Source organism: Maniola jurtina, chromosome 2 (genome assembly GCF_905333055.1).
Source record: "Maniola jurtina chromosome 2, ilManJurt1.1, whole genome shotgun sequence".
Classification (NCBI taxonomy): Eukaryota; Metazoa; Arthropoda; class Insecta; order Lepidoptera; family Nymphalidae; genus Maniola; species Maniola jurtina.
The window spans coordinates 7,199,440-7,225,456 of NC_060030.1; the positions used below are offsets into that span (position 1 = coordinate 7,199,440).

The 26,017-nt window shown below is 36.0% G+C and overlaps 1 long non-coding RNA gene across 1 annotated transcript; it reads right to left on the reverse strand.

Annotated features, from left to right (window-relative positions):
• Window positions 1-1,441: 1,441 nt before the first annotated feature.
• On the reverse strand, window positions 1,442-25,979 carry LOC123877029. Its single transcript, XR_006798477.1, has 3 exons — window positions 25,713-25,979; window positions 5,664-5,669; window positions 1,442-1,452 (listed from the first exon to the last, which is right to left on the reverse strand). It is a non-coding gene; the product is annotated as an uncharacterized LOC123877029 (long non-coding RNA).
• Between the last annotated feature and the right edge of the window lie 38 nt (window positions 25,980-26,017).

Sequence of the window (26,017 nt, forward strand, 5' to 3'; positions counted from 1 at the left end):
TCATTGCATATATTTAGGTTTTAAAAATTCCACGGGAACTCTTAGATTTTCGGGAGCGAAAAGTAGCCTATTTCCGTCCCCGGGATGTAAGCTACTTCTGTGCCTTTCATTAAAATCGGTTCAGCGCCCGTAAAAACGTACCTGGCAGACAGACAGACAGACACACTTTCGCAATTATATATGGATAGAACTAACAATAACTACCTAATGGAACGCATTACGCACGTACCTACTAGGTAGGTATATCTTATTCTACAATTCTCAGTTTCTTGTTTCGTATCCTTGGCCCTAAATGCAAATTATATCTAATAACAATTACTAAATTTTCTTATGAAGTTGGCTCGATTTCTACGAAACCTGCGAGCTAATATGGAATCCATTATGCTAATACGACAGAATATTTTATTGTTTTCCTGCCGGCAGATTTTGTGATCGCCGTTTACGATATTGATTTCGCCGGGCCGACGAAAATAAAACGACCCGTCGCGTCGAATACATTTTTATCCAAACCTGAAGTTTATAGACCCACCGCGTGTAAAACGGGACAGGTTTATACTAATAATAAAGTGTTGGGATCCCATAACCGTTGCGCACGAAAAGGTTCTCGTTAAGGTTTAACCCACTTACCAATGTATACTTTAATCTAAACTATACAGGATGCAACCAGAACGCTAACAAAAACTTAGCATTATTATTATACTTCTTAAAAACAATCCAAATGCCAATAACGTTAATAAATAAATTGCCTTATTTTGTAGTTTTAGCGATTTAGTATTTTTCAACCCGCAATGTATAACGTGATGATCCCGGAAAATCAAAGAGTTCCTTGATTCCAAGCTTGATTCTTAAGGATCTATCCGTTTAACCGATTTCTATAAAATTTGGTACAGAGGCAGCTTACGCCCCGGAAATTTGCATCGGTAACTTTTTATCCCGAAAAAGTAAAGAGTTCCCTCGGGATTTTAGAAACCTAAAACCACGCGGATGGTGTCGGAGGCATCACCTAGTTGACTACAATTATTTGGTACTCTTCTCATTTTGAGGAGAGACCCGTGCTGAGTGGTGGGCTGGTGGTAGGTTGACATTTTTCAATAAAATCTAAACGCTATCGAACGAAGTTAAGAGAAACAGCTATTAAATACTTAAATATCTATTACTAACTATATAAACAATATATCAACTATCTATTACAAAATATGTACATGATAAGTAAATAGTAAATACTACTTTTCTTGTTGTAGGTAAGTAATAATAATACCCATACAAGTTTTTTTATAGTGCAAAGGATCTATTCATTGATTCTTCAAGGAAACGTAGCTCCCTGTGATGTGTTCGTGGTACCATTTGCAATTATAACAACTTGAGCTTGTAAAACCCTACTCGTATATGAATACAAAAAAATAGTCAATACATAGTACCTAGTATGAAAAAACTATTAAGACTGTTTGTACCCTCTCAGCCATTTAAGCTCGTTTTTGAGCTATTTTGACTCATAATATTTTGTTAATCATAATATTTACTTAAAAACTTATTTATACTACTTTGCTAACTTCTAAAAAATCGCTTTTACCGATCAAAAATAAACTGCGCAAAACTTTCAGTTCTACGCAATATTTCGTAGATTTTTTGCGAGCTTCCTCTGCTCAGCCGAAATTTTTAAAATAACATACAAAACTATCCATTGTTCTTCTGTATACCAGTCTACTTGGGGTTAGGTATTTTAAATCAGATATTCTAACTCACACAAACAATACAGTCGTAACTCATTCGAATAATATTCTATTTACATGGAAATTAAATAAGTAAGTAATTTATAATTATTTATTCTCGTACACAAATGTGTTTAGAGATAGAACTAATATAGAACCTTTATTTATTTAAGCTTAAATTAGTTGGCGTTTCGTAATCCAATTTCCAGATAGGTAGCTAGGTAGATGAAAATATTTAAATCTGAATTTACTTAACAATTTCCATAAATACAAACTTACTTTTGATTTTTATTTAAAAATATTATTAAAAAATTAGTAAATCAAATATTTATAAGTAAAATAGCAACCACACAATCTTAATTGTATACTAGCTGATGCCCGCAGCTTCGCCCGCGTGGATTGGTCAGATCCCCTGCAGCATCAGGATTGAGGAGTTGGAATCCAAATTTTTTATGAAACAATGTCGCAAAGTTCCTCTATCGATTAAAAAAAAATGACGCAAATCGGTTCAGAAATCTCGGTGATTTCGGTGTACATAAGTAGAAAAACACAACTCCCTTCTTGAAAGTCGGTTAAAAAAGTAGCCTATGTTACACCCTGGTCAATCCTCTACTTGTATGTGAAAATCCCCTTAAAATCGGTTCAGCCGTTCCGAAGATTAGCCTTTTCAAACAGACAGACAGACAGACAGACAGACAGACAGACAAAAATTTTAAAAACGTGTGATTCAGTTATGGTATCGTTCAAATAACCATATGACCTTAATATGTGGTAGCTATTTCGAAATTACAGACAGACACTCCAATTTTATTTATTAGTATAGATTCTCATCACATTTCGAATGAATACATCTTAAACCATACTTTTTGTATGAACCTTATGAACAAGTTCTAGCCTCTAGGGCTGATCTGTGCAGCAGGTGCTTAAGACTGCATTCCATAGCGCTAGAAAAACTGGATTCGGAGCCTGCTCCTGTACTCTAGAGCGGTTCAGTGTCGAGATTGGAAATTGATAGGGAACTCATTGGACAACATAAGGCCCATAGAGGAATAAAGTGTAAAAACATTTATATACCTTTTATATACATATAAAAGTTTAAATGGTTTTGAAGCTTAGTTATGTGAAAGTAAAAATTGTAATTGATTGGCCAGTGAAAATCATCCCAACGCCTGTAAACGGTAGGTAACTAAGTCACTAGATGGAAAGACGGCATCAAAGTCACCGGGAAGCGCTGGATTTAGGTGATGAAAGACTGTATCGTATGGAAGTCCCTACAAGACAATACATACAGCCTACAGGAATACCTATATTTTTTCTGTTAGGACGTTTTTTTTTGACAGACATTAAAAAAGCGCTTTATATCGGGCCTATCTGTTGATGACGACCAATGAAAATAGTTTTCCTAAGCTACTCTCGAATTAGGTACCTAACCTAAAAGTTTTGTTCAAAGCTTGGCCAAATCATAACCTGAACCTATCTACTTACTTCCTAATTTGCCAAGTGCCTATTACATAACAAGGCTGTGCTTTTAGGTTAGTTAAACCAAGAGAAACTCTTAAAATAAATAAAATCAGTCAAGTGCGAGTTGGATTCGTACAGACAGGGTTCCGTACCGTCTTACATATTATATAGCACTATGTACCTAGTTTGAAATTTTTAATTTGCATGGCAGACATTTTGCAATTTTCATTTCTGTGAACCACACTACCTATCACGGTTCATGAGATGAACGCGCTGACAGACAGACGGAAGGATAGACGAACGGACAGCGGAGGCTTAGTAATAGGGTTCTGTTGCTACGGAACCCTAAAAATTATTACGATTCATAGCAATACTTTTTATTCATTAAATGAAAAAATAGTTTTTAAACTTAAATACACCTTGTACTTCCGAGTAGATACTATAGATTCCATGTCAAATATAATTTATGTGTGACCTACACATAAATCCTGCTGCATTCAAAATCTATACCCATACCTAGATGGAGAAGGTAATATTGCTAATATTATTGGTAAGGTAACTAGTTTCAAGTACCATTTGTATCAAGTAACATAATGATAGGTAGGTATGCTAATCAGACAATCCAGCCTATTATCTAGTAAGTATAATATTATAATTATTGACGTTTACTTAGAACTATTTTGCATTGGAAATAAACATGTAAGCACACATAGTTAGATAGCTCGGCTAGCCATTTGAATAATAAAATTGTAAAAGTTAGAATCACATAATAACAAAATCATTGGGATATTCAATGATTTAGCTGCTATATAAAAAGTATAAGTATAATACACAGGCACCTCAGTTCGTTACCGATTACTTTTACGGTTATTATATTATTTTCTCCTTGCATTTCTCAGTGGTCGCAAATTCCTTAATAAGTCCTCCCATAGACTTTCTTTTTTTTTTTTTTATTCACTATAGGTAAGCGCTTGACCACAATCACACCTGATGGAAAGTGATGATGTGGTCTAAGATGGGACGCGTTTACCTAGAAGGTGCCTATTCACTCTTGTTTTAAAGATACCCGGATTGTAATTGGTAGGAAACACAGATCGCGGAAGAGTATTTCAAACCTTAGCCATGCGTATGAGGAATGAAGACGCAAAACGTTTCGTGCGTGTTGATGATGTTGATGATGTTGATGGGATGTTAACGACATATGGATGGAAACTCGCCCGACGTCTTGCGGTTCGGAGGTAAAATGGTGAAGGGGGGACAAGATCGAAAAGTTCCTGGCGTTATGCATACGATTTCGTAATTTTTGCTTTTAAAATATAGCAAAGCCATCGATAGTTTCCTAGTTGTAGCCCATTTTGTTAATGATAATAGAAAAACGCTAGAAGAAGCTTAGCGAATCCCCCATTAGATAACACTCACGTTTCTCCAGTGTAGGCACCTATACTGGAGAAATGTTATAGTATGACTGTTTATTGAGGATGACGTACAAGCAGAAATGTCGAGATAATTTTATTAATTTATGAAATACATCTATCCCACATAATAATATCACAGTATGGCACTACCTAAAAGTCGGGAGCAAGTAATAAATAAGGCTTGACTATCGCACTTTCATTAGCGGAATCATTTGCTAATTTGCAGTGTTGTGCCCGCAGCTACTCAGTTAGGGGTGAGTGTACAAATTACACCCATTACAAGGGCTCGTGATAATTAACACGGCCTGTTACAGTTCCACGCAAATTAGGAGTCTCTGTTGCCCGGTAGGTACCTACCTACTCTGTTGAAGATAAATAAGTAGGTAGGTATATGAATAATCTAAAGTTGTACAACTCTTGATCCCTATTGTATGAGAATAAGATTGGAGTCAGACACCAGTTCTTATACATATTTTTTCACTTACAAAGTGTCACTGGTACGGTGACTATTACCTACATAAGCCTTAATCAGATAATATGAAGTTAATTGTTCCAAGACAGGTATGAGTGGTAGCTTCTGAGGATGGAGTGAAGAAGCTAGTGGGTCACTAATCAGCTGAATTTATATAGAGAAATACGTGTGTCCTCAGTAAACTGAGGAAAGTCAAAGTATACTCTATAGATATCAGCATAAGATAGATCTATAAAGTAAAATCTTTGAATGAAGTCTCAAAGAAAATACTGTTATTATGCCATTACCTATTCTACGGAGGCTGGTCCCTATTCTACGAAGGGCAATGCTTTTTCTACGAGGAATAAGTATGAGCTGTCGCTTGCAAATGCAAATAGCAGAACTGAAAATGAAAAACTATTATTTCCCAGTTAACTGGATACCTAGTTAAATGGATAGGTCATATTATAATATTAGTGATGACTTGATATAATATTATGACGTTAGAATACTCAGAAAGAGTATTTTGTTTATAGTCATAGTTCGAAAAACTGATAGAGGTTGGGGTTCTGACTCCTAAGTTGCTTGAATGGCGAGCTCTCACCGAAAAACGCAACCTTGGAAGACTACCCACTAGGTGGATAGATGATATAAAACAAGTCGTAGGAGCCGCTAGATTCAGGCAGCTCGGCGACCGAGGCGTGTGGAAGTCCCTATAAGAGATGTCCAGGTCCATATATAGGTCCAGTAGTGGACGTCTATCGGTTGACGATGATGATGATGATGATGATGATGTATTGGATAAGCCGTTAAGCGCGTAAGTATCATGGGACCCATCAATTTACATAGACACCAGTTTATCTAACCCTGTATTAGAGTATCGTTGTGAAAGAGTTGATAATCAGTTTGCCTCGTTACACAACGGGACGGGTATTTCACATCAGAATGGTAATTGTAAAATAAACATACAGGTCCCCACGAGCGATGTTTAATTGTACAGACCCGATATTTGAAAGAACCGACATTTTTTACACGTGTAGGTAGATGCCTCTGTTTGTATAAAAGATAAGTATTTATCCTAGCACTGCGTTTTCCATAGAAACGTAATCATTAGCTAATCAAACTCAATTAATTTTTAAGTAAGTAGATCATATACTTATTATTTATGTGTGTCTGTGGTTTTTCAAATTTCTGTAATATTTGTGAATTGTGTTCATATCGCATGCTGCACGTCGCACCACGCAGATTAATCTGGTTTGCCGGATTATAGCAAATTAAGTTAATGGTTCCTTGCATTATAGTGCTATTTTATTTTATTTTATTACTGATCCTTGATATGCTGATGCCAAAGCGCACTGCAAGTTAGACTTACACTTTTCATATTTACAGATGTTCCTATATATAGTTGTGATCTATACCTACATGAAATAAATCTATTTATAATTACTTATGTATACTTAAACTACTGTTGTTTACTGATGAATTAATAAGATAAACAATACACATCCAACAATGACTAAGCAACACTAAGCAAGCACGTTAAAAAGTTAACGACCCCGCATTTGAGTGGCTCTATAATACTCCTTTTACGATATTCGGGTTAAAGGCTTAAGTTGTTGACTTCTATTTCATTATGTACCTAGCACCAACTCGACACTTCTGAAAGGACCCTTTTATAGAGTCCTAAAATGTTATTTGACGTTATATTGGATTCTCTACCTAAGCGAATCCAATTGTTTTTGGAACGCCTCCGTTCGTCAAGACCCTTTTGCTTCAAGAGTTATGTAAGTTTTATCAACCCTGGTACCTAACTGGCCGCCATTTTTTGAAGCTCGCTCGAAGGTATCAAAATATAAGCCCCAGGCCAATATTTACATAGTCTATGTCGCTGTACTTACCTTAATGTGTCACATAAACAAGTGGTGTGAATTACTTGTCTTCACTTTTACAAAAAATACAGCTGTATGAACTTTGTCTGTCTGGAGTTTTATAATATCTTTGATTTTATTTAGAAAAAATCTGCTATTTTGATACCACACATATTGTGCACAACAGAAATAACATCGGCTTAGTGGATTTGCTCATCTCACGATATGCGATCACATTTCACTCACATTTAATTTTTATGTGAACTCTGCAATATGTTTTAGGATTAGGATAGACTCGGTCGGCGTGATTTTTTGGATCTTTTTAAATTCAGTGAGAACTTTTTGATTTTCCAATCAAAATAGCCTCTTTCCCGAGATGCAACTATATCTGTACCGTATTTCCTCAAAATTGGTTAAACAAATGGGTCGTAAAAATAAAAATCAGATTTATTTATTTGCATGATTGCAGGTACAAAGAAGATACGTGTTACAATGATCAAAAATTACAGCCAACAGACAGACATACATACCTACTTTGTGATTTATAATATTCGTATGGATTAATTAATCAATAATGCTACGTACCTTAAATTAACTTTTTCTATTATGTAATTGTCCAGGAAAACTTTTGTTTACCTATACAGCTAAATTACTATCGTCCTAAGACATTAAGCGCCCGTGAAGGCTATCAATGCAAATTGAAGCAATCAATTCATCAGTCGTGGTTTCAATTAACACAGAAACCTCGCAACGCATATTTATTCGTTTCCTTATTTCTCCCTAAAACATTTGAATAAGAAATGCGATTCCAATGTAACTTAAACAAGCTCGTAAAATGAATACATTTCAATGGATTTACTCTCGGCAAAAGACGTCGTAAATGGAGCAAATTATCTTCATTGAGTTCTCCATTACATTCACCGAGTGGGTCTTGTTACTGCATGTAATAAGCTGGAGTGATGTAGAAAGGCAATTGTTTTCCGTAAGCTGCGATAAATGAACCAGATAAGATCTTGGAACAAAGTCTAATCCATATCAGTTCTAATATTGTAAATGTAAATGTGTGTCTGACAGTCTGCTAGTTTTTATGTCCCATCCGTTTGACTGATTCGAACGAAAGGCAGATAGCTTTCATCCTAAGAAAGGATTTAGACTACTTTTGGTCCCACGGGATTAAAATAGAATAGAATAGATTTTTATTCAAGTTGACTTTTACAAGTGCTCTTGAATCGTCAAAATATTTTAATAATTAAAACTTAAAACCACATGGATAAGCTGCAACATTAATTGGGTATATAGAGACCGTTTGCATCCTCGAGATGGAATTGACTAATGTTATCCTGGAAAACCAGAGTTCCCACGGAATTTTTCAGAAGCTGAATCCACGCGGACGAACTTGCGGGCATCAACTAGTATACCAACAAACTAATTTTATTGACAAATAAAAGCCATTAACAGGGCTCTCTCCGTCACTCGTTTCATACAATCGTAGTTCCAATTTCATTTGAATATTAAGCAACCAAAGTCCATGAAATTTTGCAGACATATTCTAGAAACTAATATCTGTGTCTGTGGTGTTTTAGATTTTTCTAAAAATATGTAGTTTTAAAATTACAGGGGCTCAAAGATTTGTATGAAAATTTTGAAGACCGCGTAACTTTGAAACCAAATATTTTAACAGAAATCTGGAAAACCACAGACATAGATATTAGTTTCTAGACTATGTCTGCAAAATTTCATGGACTTTGGTTGCTTAATATTCAAATGAAATTGGAAGTACGATTGTATGAAACGAGTGACGGAGAGAGCCCTCTTAAGATGGAAGCGACGGGACTGCCCGCGAAATTCAAATTTTACTTGATTTTTTTCTAATTTTTTTTTAATTTTAATTTGAATTTCGCGGGCAGACCCGTCGCTTGCCTCTTAAGAAGGTACATTATTCCATTAAAATTTCAATTACATCGTAATGGCCAAACTTTAGTTATTCGTATTTTAATCAATCTCTAGTGCTACTCGTAGATTAAGTACATACTATACTTAAGTACCTATACTTAGATTCAGTGACCCAAAGAGGATCCTATATACATTAAATACAGGTGCAACTACATTACCTACTGACTACCTTCATATACCTATTCAAACGACTATGCTTTTATAATTAAAAGTATTTTTAAGTATTAATTTTTTTAATAAAAAGTTATTTAGGTTAGAAACCCATAACTGGTACAGGCAAGGAAATAATTCATTTGTGTACTCATTACAGGTAGTACCTAATATCTACTGGTCATTATAACCGACTAAAAATAAAATAATATGCTTCCACATTACCTATCAGCTTCATAAGATAGCCGATATCAATTGGGCGCTACCGACGGACTTTAATTTGTTCCATGGCGTGTATCTAGATACAATCTTATAATGAGATAGCAGACACTTTAATATCTGTGATAATAGTATCGGCTTTCTGTTCGCCGTCGCCGCCTATCGTTCGTATCGCGATAGAAAGTTTAATATACATGTAATATAATTGATATGTTAATGCAGTAAAATGCGGATACGTCCGTTTAAAACTGTATCTCGAGCATAAAAATCATGCCGTGCGACGAAATTAATAGCTGATTGTTCATTAAACGGATCTATATAAATTGCATTCCTATCAGTATAATCTGTCAATGAAACTTTGAATTTGAAAAGAAAACAAGTGTAAATTAAAAATTTATAACACCCCCGACAAGTGAAGGTTACAGTAAATAGAAAAGAGCTGATAACTTTCAAACGGCTCAACCGATCTTCTTGGATTATAGCTCAGAACGCTCTAGATCAAGCCATCTTTCAAACAAAAAAAAACTAAATTAAAATCGGTTTATTAGTTTAGGAGCTATGATGCCACAGACAGATACACAGATACACAGACACATACGTCAAACTTATAACAACCCTCTTTTTGGGTGGGGGGTTAAAAAATATGAAAATGAACAATCCAATTGGTAGATGCTCGAAGAAATTCGAGTGGACTGACCCTTTTAACAAACACTCATCTCAGATATATTATTACTTAAGTACTTCTATTTGCTAAGCATTTGCCTCAACGCGCACTAAGTGCTATTAAAACTATTACAGGCCATTATTCGCCTTTCCATCAAGGGTCGTATCTAGGCTGACCACACTAGATACAGCCTTGTGACCCTTGGTGGAAAAGGCGAATGGAGGTCTAGATTCCATTACAAAAAAATTATTTCAACCTAAAGTCTCTCTCTCTTTAGTAGGTACTACGTCTGGGATTCGAAGTAATTTATTTGAAAAGGTTAGCTTGGTATATGAAAGGTAAAAAACTAACAAACAAGGGGTTTTTATAGAGTCTTTCGCTGACTCTCCGCATTTTATATTGTTAAAAGTTTAAAACTTTTAATATATCGAGTCAATGAAAGTGCTTAGCTACTAATTCTTAAGACATTAAGGTCTGTTCATAAAACTCAACTATCACGTTTATGGATACACCCCAAACCACGCACTGCTCTGAATCTACAAAGTTGAGATTTTGCGCTTAGCTTATGACATAGACCCTTACCGAGAAAGGATTTTGAGATGCTCTAATGGGATTTTTAAAAAAACCGTTGGTAAAAAGTGGCGGAATAATTTACTTCTCGCATCGGTCCTTCACTTTGAAAATCGTAACTCTCTCAAGATTTCACTTCCTTCACTATGCTGCGCCATTTCACGCTATTGGAGGCAGTATACGATTAGCAGACGGGTGTGCAGACCGCTTATTTTATCTGGTCGGTCAGACTAACCTCTGAGGTGTCTCTTTCTTTCGATCTTATCACTGGCTATGAGTTTTTCGATGCTATTCACTTTATTCCCAGCAATGTGAACCAAGTATCTACCTATTCGAGTATTCGCCCCAGGCAGATGTTTGAGAGCCGAGTCTTCAATCGGTTTAAATAGATATGTTGGTATGTTCGTCAGGCACAGGGTTAAAATTAAAAAGAATCCCCTCGAAGTCTATGGCTCTGGCTACGGCCCATGCTCGCCTACATAACTCACCCTCACTAGCATCCCCACTCGTAACGTGACTCCGCGTATTTCTCTGAACTTAGTGGGTACAGTGTCAGGGCGAAATAAGTAATTAATCAAAGTCAAATCTAATAGCACTAGTAATTCATGACGCAAATCATACCCAGATATTTGTTATCATTGCTATAAATTACAATTTTGCAACCAAATCATGCTAATTAGAATGAAACACAATGTAAATTACTTTGAGTGAAATTGATAGTGCCTGTGATGAGAAAATTATAATTTTAGAGAAACATTAGTTTGATTGTGTAAATTTACGTTTAACGTTGTTTCTAAAATTAGGTAGATACGAGATGTATTAGGCAGGTAGGTACACTAAACACGCACGGAATAATGTTGCTTACATTAGTCCAATCCTTATGTTTATCTGACAGGTAAATTTTAGTCGCCCATGATGCAATGACGATCGTCCAACGGTGGCTACATAGCACATGTTTTTTTTTCTTTTCATATTATAATTCTACATGGTTCTTAACATTACCAACTCGCCAATCTGGTGGGCCAGTTTGTTGGCGAGTGATGTCACAATTTTCTATTACTATTTTATTTTATTTGGGTCAAAGTATTAATTTATTACGATCAGTGTGAATTAATAATAAATTATTTATCAACCCTATCTGTAATCTGTCGATAAGTTACTTGGCAACTTGTTATTTGTAAAAAAATGTATGGCCGTTTTCGACAATTAATAACAATCTTGCTAAGTAACTTATCGACAGATTATAGATAGATTGATCATTAATTTCGGCCGTACCTAAGGCTGTTTGAAGTTTTACTTCAAACAAAAAAGGAACTGTACAGTTTTCTAGAACAATTATAACACATCTACCAATCTACCATTATTAATTATGTACGAAACACGTAATATTCCATGGAATAAATTACCGTGGCTCACGTACAGGTTAATGTTAGAAAATCCTTCATACATGCCCATCACGCCTAGGGGATTTGATTGTACTATTATTATATTAACATCCAATATCTGAGTTATGACCGTGCGTGCGTGTATCACATATCGCATAGGGCTGACGCGGTCGACGTGAGGGGACTGTAGTTCTATTTGTGCCACAACACAAATCCACAATTAATCATATTTTTCGTTGACACTACTATCACAGTCACTACCTAACAGATTATTGTAGACTAGCTTTTTCCCGCGACTTTAACCACCAGACTCAGTTGTCTAGTAGAAAGCTTCGGCCGTGGCTAGTTACCACTCTTTTATTAGATTAGATTTAGAGATTAGATTTAGCGTTCCGGTACGATGCAGAGTAGAAACTAAAGGAGTATGGGTTCAATGAAAACTGCCTTGCCTCTCCCAGGTTAAACCGCTTCCATCTTAGACTGCATCACCACTTACCACCAGGTGAGATTGCAGTCAAGGGCTAACTAGTATCGGAACTTAAAACAATCGAATCATTAGATATGCAGATTACCTTACCCTCTTTATCCAAACTTACAAACTTTACCTCTAATATTAGTGTAGAAATGTGTTCAGCTTTCAGTTGAATGACTCCTAGAACTTATGTGAAATACCTAAGCATTTACGCAAACTGGTGGTTTGATGTGTAATTGAAATTGAACACTAAAGGAAGGAAATATCTAAATGTTTTTTCTCCCAGCATTGACGTACAGACAGATTTCAGATTTCATAAATCATTTCGTCAATATCAGTAGATGATAATCGTTAACCCTAGGTATAAAATTATCCTAACCTAGATTTGTCTCACGAGCTCGATGGAGGTCAGGAGACAATAGCCATACAATATGAAAACTATAGTAAGTTTAAATACCTACATTAGTTTTCCTGTACAGGAAATTTTAATTACTACACAGTAATTGTAGAATGTAGAGCCATTGACAGAATACTTAGTCTAAACAAGGCGAATTACTTGATTGTTTAAAAAAATTACGTGGTTGAAGGTTACGTAAGTACCTATTTAATTAATAACACAATTACATTACTTTGATACATTAATTGACAGTCAAAAAGTGTATTAAAATACCTATTTTGTTTGAATAAATGCTTTGCGTTTAAGTTTAAGAAGCCTGCCTTTAACATCTATTTTCCGGATTCTCTTATTAATCCTTCAAACTTTGTTTTCAAGTTACCTTTATAATTACCACATAATAATCTTGGATGATAATAATAATATAATAATATATTATAAGCCTTTATTTTCTTGAATTACATGTTATATTTTTAACAAATAAATAATTTTGACACTGTTGTTTTGTTTGATTTCCTATTTCTCTTTTCATTCAGTTTGCCCATGGGCATAGGCCTCCTCCAGGGTTCACCATATAGTTCTTTCTTTGGCTTTTCTTTGCCATGAATCCCTGCCATTTTTCGTATGTCATCCTCATATCTCTGACAAGAGACAAGAGAAATAAATGGACCATAAATGGACGAAAGCAGTTACAGAATGGTATCCAAGAACGGGGAAAAAGAAGAATAAGAAATACCTTAATTAATACCTTACCTTACCTTATTTAATAAATTAAATCACAGAATTTAAAACAAAGGATACATAGAGCATATTTTTTTCAGGACGATAAAGTTTGTCATTGGCAAAAACATTGAACACTGTTCGTATCCATCGCATGAGTTACATTGACATAAATTACGAGTGCGCTGACGCTAACAGAGCGGATGTCAGGGGGATGAAAAATGTAGTCGCGACAGTGGCGCGGTGGAGGCGATGCGGCGCGGCGCGGTGTCAATGCGACTGATTGCGAACTGCACCGCAAATCGATACACTGTCATTTGCATGCAACGTTAAACTCTTTGCGTTCTTTTTTGGCATCGTTTACGAGTTTTACCTGAGAACAAGAAAACTGTCGAGCAGTTTTCTTTTGTTAGATTTTCTGTCGTACTCACTAGGGGCTATAGCTATCATCAACGACCGTTTGTGGGCCTGGGACTGCTCCATCGATGTCTATAATTTGTACTCGTTTTTCAGCTTTTTACCTGTCATCATCAGCCTCTGGACGTCCACTGTTGGACATAAACCTTCCCTAAAGAGCGTCACCACACCCGGTCCTCAGCCTTCTTCATCCAGCTACTTCCCGCCAGCCGCTTTATATCGTCGGTCCATCGTTCTGGAGGGCATCCCACACTACGCTTGCTTATATACCAGTCTTCAATTTACTCAAACATTTTCTTTTACATTGCAGTGAAACCTTACCTTTGATGCTAGGATATCTAAAGTTTCTGATAAGAAGGTACCTTGATTTGTCATTCAATCAGTCAGTACATCTTATTATTAATTGTTTGTGGTATTTTAATAATCCACAAAGTAAAAAAAAGTTATTGCTGTCGTGAATAAACCTGTTTATATTTGTATATCATAATAATTTCAGAAATTCTGAATTACATAGGTACAACTACCCTGTAGCGAACAGCGTCATGTTTAGTAGGTTTATGTTGTCTTGAAGAATAATTTATGTTCCTCGCTTTAGGTACATGAGTTACATTGGCATAAATTATGAGTACGCTCATAACAACATATCTGGTGTTAAGAGGATGGAATATATAACTGGTAGTGACAGAGGCACGGCTGTGTACTATATGTGCAATTGATTGCGTAATACAAAGCAAATCGATGTGGCAATATTTGAATACATCGATATTTTTGGAATCATTTACCTCATAAACTGTCATATTTTACTGTAAATCCATACTATAATATAATAAATGCGAAAGTGTTCTGTCTGTCTGCGAGCTTCCGTTTAACAGATTTTGAAATAAGTACAAAGATGAGGGAAGGACACAGGCTACTTTTGGTTCTAGAAAATCAAAGAGTTCCCACGGGATTGGTAATAAACCTAAATATTAATGAACGATGTTGCGGCTATCATCTACTTGTACAGATATATAATAGCTTGCATCCTGAGACGGGTTTACCTACCCCAAAAAAATCAAAGAGTTTCCATGGACGAAATTTACGCAGGCAAAATCGTGGGTATCATCTAGCACTACTCAATATTGCTCAACAAACGTAATTATGGAAATAGTATTTTACTTTAATACCACAAAAGCGGATCACTGACTTCCTATTCGGTTAGCGGTTCAGGTCAACGACAGTATCCAGCTGGATAACGTTAACACGACTTGATCAGTTGGACGCAATTTGATATACGTACCTACGTTCTCACGACTAGGCCGTATTACTAAATCCTAGCTCCGGTAAATACTAGGACTTTCATAAAGGCTGTACTTAAAAGCCGTAATACGTTCAGGAAACGGCGTTCAACGAGTGCAGCGTAGATTGCAATCTGTTTACAGCACGTACAATCTGATATAGGACTCGCCATATTGCTCTATCTGTCAACTGACAATTGAAAAGTATAGCAAGGAAAATCTACAAATATAAATACAAAAAGAATACCCTATATACTTAAATCCATGTTCTATTTTTTGTTCTAGGGAAAAGCAGCAAAGAAGCTGATGATGAAGACGAAGACTAGTCAGAGAATGATACAGTTCAGACATCAGTGCAGTTGAAGAGCTATATTTCGATTAAATCAATTTCATTCGAGATTAATTCTTTTGTTAATGTATATTTTTTGCTAACCCCACCTAATCGGATCACATTGACAGCTATAAGGTCACAATATGGCGACCACGGTTTTCCTTTCTCAAATTGTACGCGTAATATTTCCACTGAGCGTGCCCGTAATCACGTGGCAGCGGCTGGCGCACAAATGATCAGTCCGCCTAGCGTCGGTTGCGGGTAATGAATTACCGAGCCATTGCTTGCTTGCAAAATCTAGTCGGCGCATCGTACCCAAGTAATGAGGTTAGCTCTCCCCAGAGCCGGTGGGCGCTGCGTCGTGACTCGGGAACTGGGGTGCTGTCGGAGGCGTTCTTGGGCGAATTATTTTCTAAAACGAGCGTTATAAATTAAACAGAGTACGGTTTATTGCTATAAATATAATAGTGTGCTCTTTAAATTATTCGGGTGACGGCCCGAAACTAATGAGGCCAGGGAAACCCAGAAATGTGGCCTCTATACAATACACAATTCAAAATACTTGCGGGTGTGTAATAAATTAGTTCGTGTGATTATGAGCAATTTCGCTGCTAAAAACCCTCAATAGTGGAATGTGACCAATATAAAAAATACAACGCATAGCACAACATTTTGCTGGGTGTTTTAAATTGTGATACCTATTTCTATTATTATTTTATGTGAAAATGTGCCTGTTAGCTTTTCACGGCCTATCCGCATAACTTATTTTGACGTTTGGTACAGATAGATCTCGGTACATCTCGGCGACGGAGATTTGCTATTTTTTATAAGCTTTTTATTGGAGAAAAACGAAGAGTGAACAAGGCATTTTTAAAAACCGAAATCAACGCAGGCGAAGTTCCGGGCATCGTCTAGTATTAAATATATTTTTATGCAATTTCCCCAACCCCTTTTCCCAAAATCTGGATTATTGTAGTTGCAAAAAATACCTTCAAGTATGTTTAACTAAATATGAGTGGTCTAGTCTATGAATTTCTGATTTAGTCTAGACCTGTTTTTCCCTCGTAGTTTCAGCAGTCGAAAACCATTACTAAAATTCTACTTTTTCCGTAAATTATACGGCGATCGCAGCAAATCTGAAAAGGAACTCATAAAGTAGGTCGTTCAAGCATGGACTTAAGAGCAGTTTTATAGAGTATTTTATGATTCCATCCACACTATCCCTACTATAAACGCTGAATTAGATGAAGTGGAAACCGCGGGTGGTACTGCAAAAGTAAATCTGTTGATCCCACAAGAACTATTATTATTGCTCTGCTAAGAGTTACAAATCGACATTAACTACGAATTAGCCTTAGACTTATTATAATACAACTAAAATTTTCAAAAATCTGAGCAAATAATAATCAATCGTTCATTTGTTAAATTTTGTATCTACCTATAAGTAAACGAGCTTATTTCTTAGTTGGAATTTGGGCTTGAGTATAACTGTTTTAATGGTGACTAATTCCAAAGAGAAGCCTCTTTTAAATTAAATCTGCGATAAAAACTTAACGACTCTACAAAAACTGCAAACGTCCATATCAGCGTACGAGTATATGGCTGCAAACTAAAACCTAGGATGCAGTGGTAAATTAATTCAATTCACCCGAACGTCGGCCACACGTTCCAAGTCGTTAGGGAAAAAGAAATCACGACGCTTTGACCACAGCCATAAAGTAGTGGAGCTTTCAAGCGCAGATTCTAGAAGCCATCCAGTGCTACTCCCTAATACATGTGCTTTCGAGAGGGTGGCTCTGAATTATCAGCTCGCCAGTAGGGTATATTGCCACCTGAACTGATAGCCTGCAATTGACGTAAAGTTATAAGGAATTTACAAATCGAGTCGATTCATATCTACACGTACACTCATAATATTATCTGCTCAAATTATACACTTTTAGAGTAAAAGTTCTCTTCTTTCCGCTTAACATGGGTCTTGGACAAAAATATTGACCTTCTGTCTTGGATTAAAATTTATAATAATTAACTCTCTAATATACCAAGTCTTTTGGAAAAAATTAATATCTTGCTATTGCTCTTCCATAACCGGACTTCAGAATAATATGATCAATAGTTCCGTGAAAAAACTATAAAATTATCTAAATGATTATCCATGCTAATCCATACTTATTTATGTAATAGTATAAATGCGATAAAGTGTGTCTGACCGTCTGCTTTTGACAAAACACTTAGGTACAGACATAGCTTGCATCTCGGGGATGAATATTATTGAAAATCTTTGAGTTTTAAAACACCTAACTCCACACGGACGAAGTTATGGGCATCATCTATAAAGAAATAAGAATAAGTAGAACCCTGTCAAAATACAGCAATATTCTCGGTATAGCTATGTTTTGTTTTTATAATGCAGAATTACTTAATACCTACTTTTTTCGGCGTGTCTAATAAACTTAGCTCAAGGCAAACTTTTTAAAACCTGAAACTGATTTCTCGGTATTGAGTCGAGGCTACTGAGTGTGATCGTGACGAACGGCGATTATCCACCAAGCGAGTAGCGACCCCCACGACTATGGAGATTTAGTTAACTGCTTCATCACGAAAGTCAAATTTCTATAACAATAAACAGTCCAATAAGAATAAGAATAAGAATAAGAAGTGTTTATTTGCTAGAATATGGTATAATATACAAGTACATTGGTCTTAAACATTATGTGGAACCGCATATTCTGCCAAGCATGGCGTGCAAAATTTATTGAATTTATTTATTGTAACAAACATGTCAAATTATTACTAATTATTGCATTCACTATTTAAAATTTGTCATTCAAAAATTCATTAACATCATAATAACCTTTGTTTAATAAAAATTTAAATAAATAACATCTAAAAGAAGTAAGGCTCATTGCATAACTGTGTGACGGTAGATGGTTATGGATACGTATTGCCGCACAGTACACATTCTTTGTATATAAAGCCAATCGTTGTGCTGGTATACAAATTTTATTTTTATGTCTACTGCTCGGTTTTATTTCTGTCTTTAGTTTAAAGTATTGGGGATATTTACGGACAAATATGCAAACTTCATAAATATATAAACATGGGAGAGGCAATATTTTAAGTTTTTTGAATAAAGGCTTACAACTGTCAGTAAAATCAGCATTACAAATAGACCTAATACAACGTTTTTGCGCCTTAAAAGCTTCTTGTGCATTGGTGGAATTTCCCCAAAGTATTATTCCATATCTTAACAAAGATGAGGCATATCCATGGTAGGCCAACAGTGATGCCTCAACTGAAACTATTTGTCGAATACGACCCAAAGCATAGACATACTTATGTAATTTTGTGCATAAATTCTGAATATGTGCCTTCCAATTACAATACTTATCTATAGTAATTCCCAAAAAAACAATGTCATCTATTTCTTCAATCCTCACATCATTAAATTTAATATCAAGGTTTTGTGTTTTAGTTTTATATGTTTGAAATTGCATTATATTAGTCTTAGATATATTTACTTTTAAATTATTTATATTAAGCCAGTCTACCACATCCATTAGTGCGCCTTGTACTTCACTCTTTATATTTTGACGTTGTTTAGATTTAATTAATAGGGTAGTATCGTCAGCGAAAAGTATGCATTCGTGTTTTATAATGTCAGGGAGATCGTTTATATAAAGAAGGAAAAGTAACGGCCCTAGTACACTACCCTGCGGTACTCCGAAGATATTTTCCCTGTAGCATGAACGAAATAATGTTTTATTATTTCCCACAAAGCTACAGATTTCAACACATTGTTTTCTATCCTTTAAATATGATTTAAACCAATTCAGGCCTTAATGGATATTGGACACAATAAAAACGTAAATATGCCGATTGATGTTTTAAAAGGTCGTGGGATTTGTTTTGAAATGAAAAGATGGGACTGTCTTTCGCATCTTTCAAAAAGTTTGTGGAATATGAAATTGGCGTTTTATTGCACAAAAGAAGAAAAAACCGGCCAGCTGAGAGTCAGACTCGCGCACCGAGGGTTCCATTCTTGGGTATTTTCCGACATTTTGCAGTTTGCACGATAAATCAAGAATTATTATGTATAAAAATTAATAAAAAACTGATTTAGAATGTACAGGTAAAGCCCTTTCATATGAAATCCTACTTGGTATACTTATTAACGAAGTGATCCTATAAGGGTTCCTTTTTCCTTTTGAGGTACGAAACCCTAAAAAGTGACCCGGACAAAATTGCATTGGAGATCAGTAAGGAAATTAGGAATGTAAATTTGGAATATGGAAGAAACTAAAATAGATAAGTTGTAGAAAAGACTCACAATGTTTTGTAGGCACACAATGTTAGGCGCTATAAAAAAAATTATTATTGTTACTATTAGGTCTACCTACCTAGGTAGACCTCATAATTTTTTTTCGCCTCTGCAATAAGAAAGTTTAGGTATATATTGTTAATACAATATGACTAATTAAAGAATAAGAAGCATTAATTTTGATTCCTGATTTTGGTTCTTGCTATCATTTTATAATTATCATATTATTTTCTATCATTTTTGGCTAGGCAAGCGCGTTTCAATCTCTACCATAATCATAGATTTCTATAAAGCATAATTTCCCGCAAACGCAATCATAATAAATTATTCTAAATTACTATTAAAAATTATTGTTAAAAAAAATAACATTTCCCTATAAAATGTAAATCTTTGTACAAAACACAACCATGCAATATCTAAAAACATCCTTTTACGCTCGTAAACACTTCATGCTATACAATCTCGAGTGGCAAGATAAGTAATAGAACAGTCTAATTCACTTGATTACAAGAATTCAGCGGGAATATAATGTATAGCTGGGAGAACCGGTCCAGGCCGTGTCCTGAGTCAGCTCCAATTTGTCCACCCACTGTAAGACACATTTCGCAATTGGGTAGATTGTTCGCTTATGGTCGTTTCCTTTTTAGAGGCAAACATCTCGTCTTTGTCTACTTGTCTATACGGTTTAAATAATATTTGTAACTGGATTTCTAAACAGGATATATTTTCGATTATATACACAGATATCTCTTATAGGTATGTACCCTATCAGTGGCGTGCCCAGGGTTTGAAGCTAGGGTAGGCATTTAGGTAGGGACCTATTTACTGGCATCATATTCTTCATTAATGGGAGTCGTGACCTTTTTCATTTCATTAATCATATAATGGAAGGTTTTTTTTTTTTGAGATAATAATACGATGGGTTCTCGGATCTTTGCAGGTTAATGAAAAATAGCATTTAAGTTGTTACATATAGGGTAAAAAGAGATTAAATATTATTCGTTGTTATAGCTGCAATAGAAATATCTGAAATCTATTAATAGGTCTCCGTTTCTACCCTTTGAGTACGGAACTCTAACAAAATACTGACTATTCGAACGTAGAAGCATTTAAAAACCCTACAAAATACTTTAATCTAACTAGAAACTTTACGTTTAGTAAAAAGCAGTAAGTACTAACTATAAAATATAATGAATATTTACTATTCATAATATTATCTAGGTAATTTATAAACATGAATAACAATTTCAACGGGGCTGCACGTATAAGAAAAGCGAATTTATAGGTAATTTCGAACAACGTCGGTCTTATTGGAAGCGTAAATTATATTTCTCGCAGGTAGTACGGCTCTGGCACAGCGTTGAATTGATTGAACGGGTCATGAAGGTCGGCTTTTAACCAGACGCATACCGCCGACTAGGCGAAGAAAAATTTTAATCGAGCATTGGTCAGGTTTCTTACTGATTCTTCCCAGAAAGGGCATTTTGAAACAGAGGTAGATTCACTTCAAAAGCTCTTTAAAAAGTTTATTTGAATAAAAATTAGATTTAGTGGTGCTACCAGCTGTAGCTACCTATGTCGTGAAATCTCAGTAAGAAGAATTTTTTTAAAATGGCGTCCCAAAAAAAGTTACTGAGTCGTGAATAATTTATCAATCTATTTGGTGTTACTTATGCCATCTACAATACGTCGCCTGCAAGCACACTAATATGAAACTTTTTCGCCTGGAGGCGCTCAAAAATCTATAGTTTGCGCTTGTCACAATAATTGACAAGTCATGCAATATAATCATAGAGCTTCCATGTCATTTAAGTGTTTGTTAATCATGCATAGAGTCATGTCTCTATGAAGTGTTCCACACTGAATATTTATTACGATAAAAGCTTTGAAGCAATCGCACATTTCCGACCGGATAGACTTAACGAAGAAGGTAGATTATGCCGAATCATCGTTGTGAAATAAATCGGTAGATTTGAATACGTTTTTTGTTATTTCAGTGGTAATGGCGTAGTGGTCTTACGAAGTATGAGAGGTTCCAGGCATCCCAGGTTTGTTTCAGGCAGGGCAATTGGGGAACTTATAATTTCTGGTTTGACTCAGGTCAGTCTGTCTACTGTGCGTGTTACTACCTGCTGCTATCATATTGTGCGTATGAGGTACTTATTTATTATTATTTATTCTATATAATTATTATTTTAGAAGCTACACTGATGATAAGGACTGACTATATAGAGATTATATAGCAGAACCGACGCCGGTTAATGGAGCAGACGTGTTCTGGAGTGGAGACCGCGTACCGGTGAGTGCAGTGTGGGATGACTGGACCGATGACTTGAAGAAGGTAGCGGGGAGCGGGTGGATGAGGAAGGCGGAGGACCCTGGTTGGTGACGCGCTCTTAGAAAGGTCTATGTCCAGCAATGGACGCATATAGGCTGATGCAATGGAATGGAAAATAAAGGGACTTGCCTTTAGAACGCGGCTACCTACCTGCTGTCTCATTAGACAGCAGGTCACATTTCTTTTCTATCACATTTTGTTGACTCCGTAACTGAATACAATTTAAAAAATATATTTGTTATCTCAAAAGCGATAGGGTCAGAAGTCAACGAGACCTGGTTCCGGAGGAGGCAAAATGGCGGTTTCTCCGTTTAAACGACTCGTTACATCAGGGAAAGTTGCGATTGCCAGCTATCGGTCCCTTCCGCCATCTTTGAAAGTTATCATAAAATTGAAAGAGCCTGCGTTTAGTCTTATGTTATGCCTAGTATCACTGATAAGTGTGTTTAAACACTATCTACTAATAATCTTTTTTTTTATTGCAAGATAGGCTTATGCTTGGCGATAATCACGCGCAATAAAAAAATCAATCAAGGGCGAGTCGGACTCATACACTAATCGTACCATATCCGTACGTATGAGACGATCCATAGTACGAGATATAACAATGCTCCATTAATTTTTTTTTAGATCTATCGATTAAATATTAATTAAGTTTAGAGACTTTGTATGCAACTGAATAATCACCAAAGTCTACTTGTGCATTATTTTGCGTACCTACGTAATAATATGTTGTTTTGAACTTTATGGTTTCGCGTGGTTAAGGTTAATTTGCGAAAAACGGAGGGTTTGGAAAAACCGTGAACAATAAGTAGGTATAGTTTCCGCAAATAAACACAGAAGGGATTAGTGCAGCGGGCTGTAATGTTGAACAAAGGCAGAGGACGTGACTGCGCCCGCGTCGCGCACAATGCAGCGCGGTCAAGTTCAGTAATTCAGAGGCAACGGGCCGCGACTGTGCCGCCGTAATGCGATTGGTGTGTGACACATTCGCCATAGACAGTAAACTTAATTTTTCATGCACTCCGGCGATTTGTGACTACGATCGCCGCCGGCAACTGCCGACTTTTTTACAATTTTTTCCGTAGGGAAGGCAGAAATACTACTTGTGACGTCATTTGCGTTTCTAATAAGAACAGCAAAATGCAGCCCGTGTAGCTTGCGTCTCTCGCGGCTCAGAGACTTTTCTTTTGAGCGATCAGCTAAAATGAAAAAAATACAAGCTTCTTAAGAGTCACGACAAAATTGCGTTTTTTAATAATAGTATGAATTATTATGGTCCGTAATTTATTTTTGGTAGACCTTATTTGGGAAATAATATTTTCTAAATTAGCTCAACACTGATTAAGTGTGTGATTTTGGTTAGGTACAGCTTGCATCTACCCGTAAAGTCAGGCAATTTTGTTTACACCAGCGTTGTTAGATTTTAAAACACCTTAACCAAATAATTATTTGAGGCGAACGTGTTCTAAACCTAAGAGCCAACCATTGTTTCAGTTGTTCAGAGATCGTTATGCAAAACGGATAGCAAGCGTAAATAACAACTTTCCTAATCAAATTGTTAATGTCATTGTAAAACAATGTTGTTGATCATACAATTCAAAATTCAAATTACAAAACAATTGACGGTGCTCAGGAATAATAACAAAGAGATCTCGAATTCAGTTGCTGATTTTGTCAATTTAATGAATGACATTAGTAGCTGTATGAGGCCAATACTGCATTTCGTTACGATGTCATGTGGAAGTCCAATAAAGGTTATCGCCATAGCGTCATAGGTTAACTTTCCAACGTCATTAGCACCTGTAAGTATGGCGCCTTTCTTTTTAGATTCATCTTTTGCTCATCAATAGATTTATGTTTGTATAAGATCCAACTCAAACCTGTTCAATTCAAAAAGTGTTACCGTAGTGCATTTCACAATTTACACTGGCAAGCCTCAAGTGTACAAAAGTTATAATTGTATTTTCAACTTCACCACTATAAATAATGTCGGAAATATTTTTGCCACATCGGCAATAACAAGAAATAGGACCAAATAAGACACACCGAGAGAGCTCGCCGTAAAGTAATTTCGGAACGTAGATGGAACAAATTTTCAAATTCATAAAATAAGTAGGTAATATATCTAACACGGAGGCGAGGCGAAAGCTCGTTATTCCTGTTTAGACCATATCTAATTCACGACGTGCGACGGGAGCCAGATTGTCGCGATGTGCCGACGGGGAAATGTGAAAAGTTCGCGAGTTATCCGATATCTGCCCCGCACATCTGCTTAGCGAACGTGCCGTCTCGACTATTGTATATGTGATGAGTTAACACTTAAATCTCTGCTTACCACTCTACTTACACATCCATAGACAATTCCTCTGTCCGTGACCATGCCCAGTTAGGTAAACATTTAAAATTAAATACAACAATCCTGTTCAATACATTTCAGTAGCGCGTAGGTAATAGATTATAAGCTCAATAAGCATTATAAGCCTCAATAGCTCAACGGTTATAAGAGTGGACTGAATTTCGAAAGGTCGGCGGTTCAAACCCCAGCCGTTGCACTATTGTCATACCCACTCCTAGCACAAGCTTTACGCTTAGTTGGAGGGGAAAGGGGAATGTTGGTCATGTTTAAACTGGCTAATATTCTTTTTTTTACAGGTCAGCGAACGAAATGAATAGGCTTAGGTAGGTACATCGTGTAATAATAGTTTAGAATTGCCTTTTGTAACCCTAGGTTGAGCTGGATGTCCTTTGAGCGTGCCACAAGGGCGTCGACCGATCACCTGCAATTTAGCGTTTAACGACCCTTTTTAGGGTTCCGTACCCGAAGGGTGCCAACTGGACCCTATTACTAAGACTCCGCTGTGCGTCCGTCCGTCCGACCGTCTGTCCATCACCGGGCTGTATCTCGAGAACCATAATAGGTAGAGACCTGAAATTTTCACAGAATGTGTTTTATATAACAAATAGAGGATGCCCGCGACTTCAGCAGACAGACACACTTTCGGATTTATAATATTAAAGTATGGATAAATACTATACATTTCAAAATTGCCACCATGAAAATTAAAAAGTGTTATTTTTTGTACGGATTGTACGATGGACGAAACACTCCGTGTGCGAGTCGGATTCACACTTGACCGATTTTTATGCAAATTTTATTATTTTCGTGATTATTTAAAGTTTTTCGTGAAAATAACTTTTCAAAATGGCTTAAGAACATGCATATTTCTTACAATTTGTCATTTTTATTGCGCAAAAATTGTTCTAATTAATTATAGTCATATTCTTTAGGTAGGTACCTAATAAAACCCCCTAGCCATAGGCTTTGCACGTAGGTCTATATTTTTTTAACAAAAATAACGAGCTATTTGCAGCACCAGAAGAACCGCCAATACAAATATGAATGTAAGTTTGTTTGTTTGTTTCTTATGCTTTCCTGTAAAGTTTGTACAGTTATTGTTAGGATTTGCGGGAAGATTTCTAGCTTAGTACGATCAAAGAGGCATTGCAACGCATGTTGGGTATCGGCTTACATAATAAGCATGAAAAAAAATGAAATTAAAAGTCAGTATGGGTTTAATAGGCAGGTAAATCGACGGGAAAAAATAGGCAACCTAACGTTTGCATATTCTATGGGCTTCATACCTTCGATTGGTATGAAATTTGTCTATTAACCAAACCGGTGAAATGTTTAAAAAAAAAATTTTGTTTTAATTATTAATTAGTCATATCCAGGACTGAAATTTTTTAGGCAACCCATATGCAATATATTTATTGATATGTTAAATTGAATATAAAATATGTTTCATCCATTAACCAGCTCGGTGAAGTTCGTTGTATAGCGGGATCTTAGACCATCATATTCAGTCAGTTGGAAAATCTAATTTAAATGTGACTAGAAC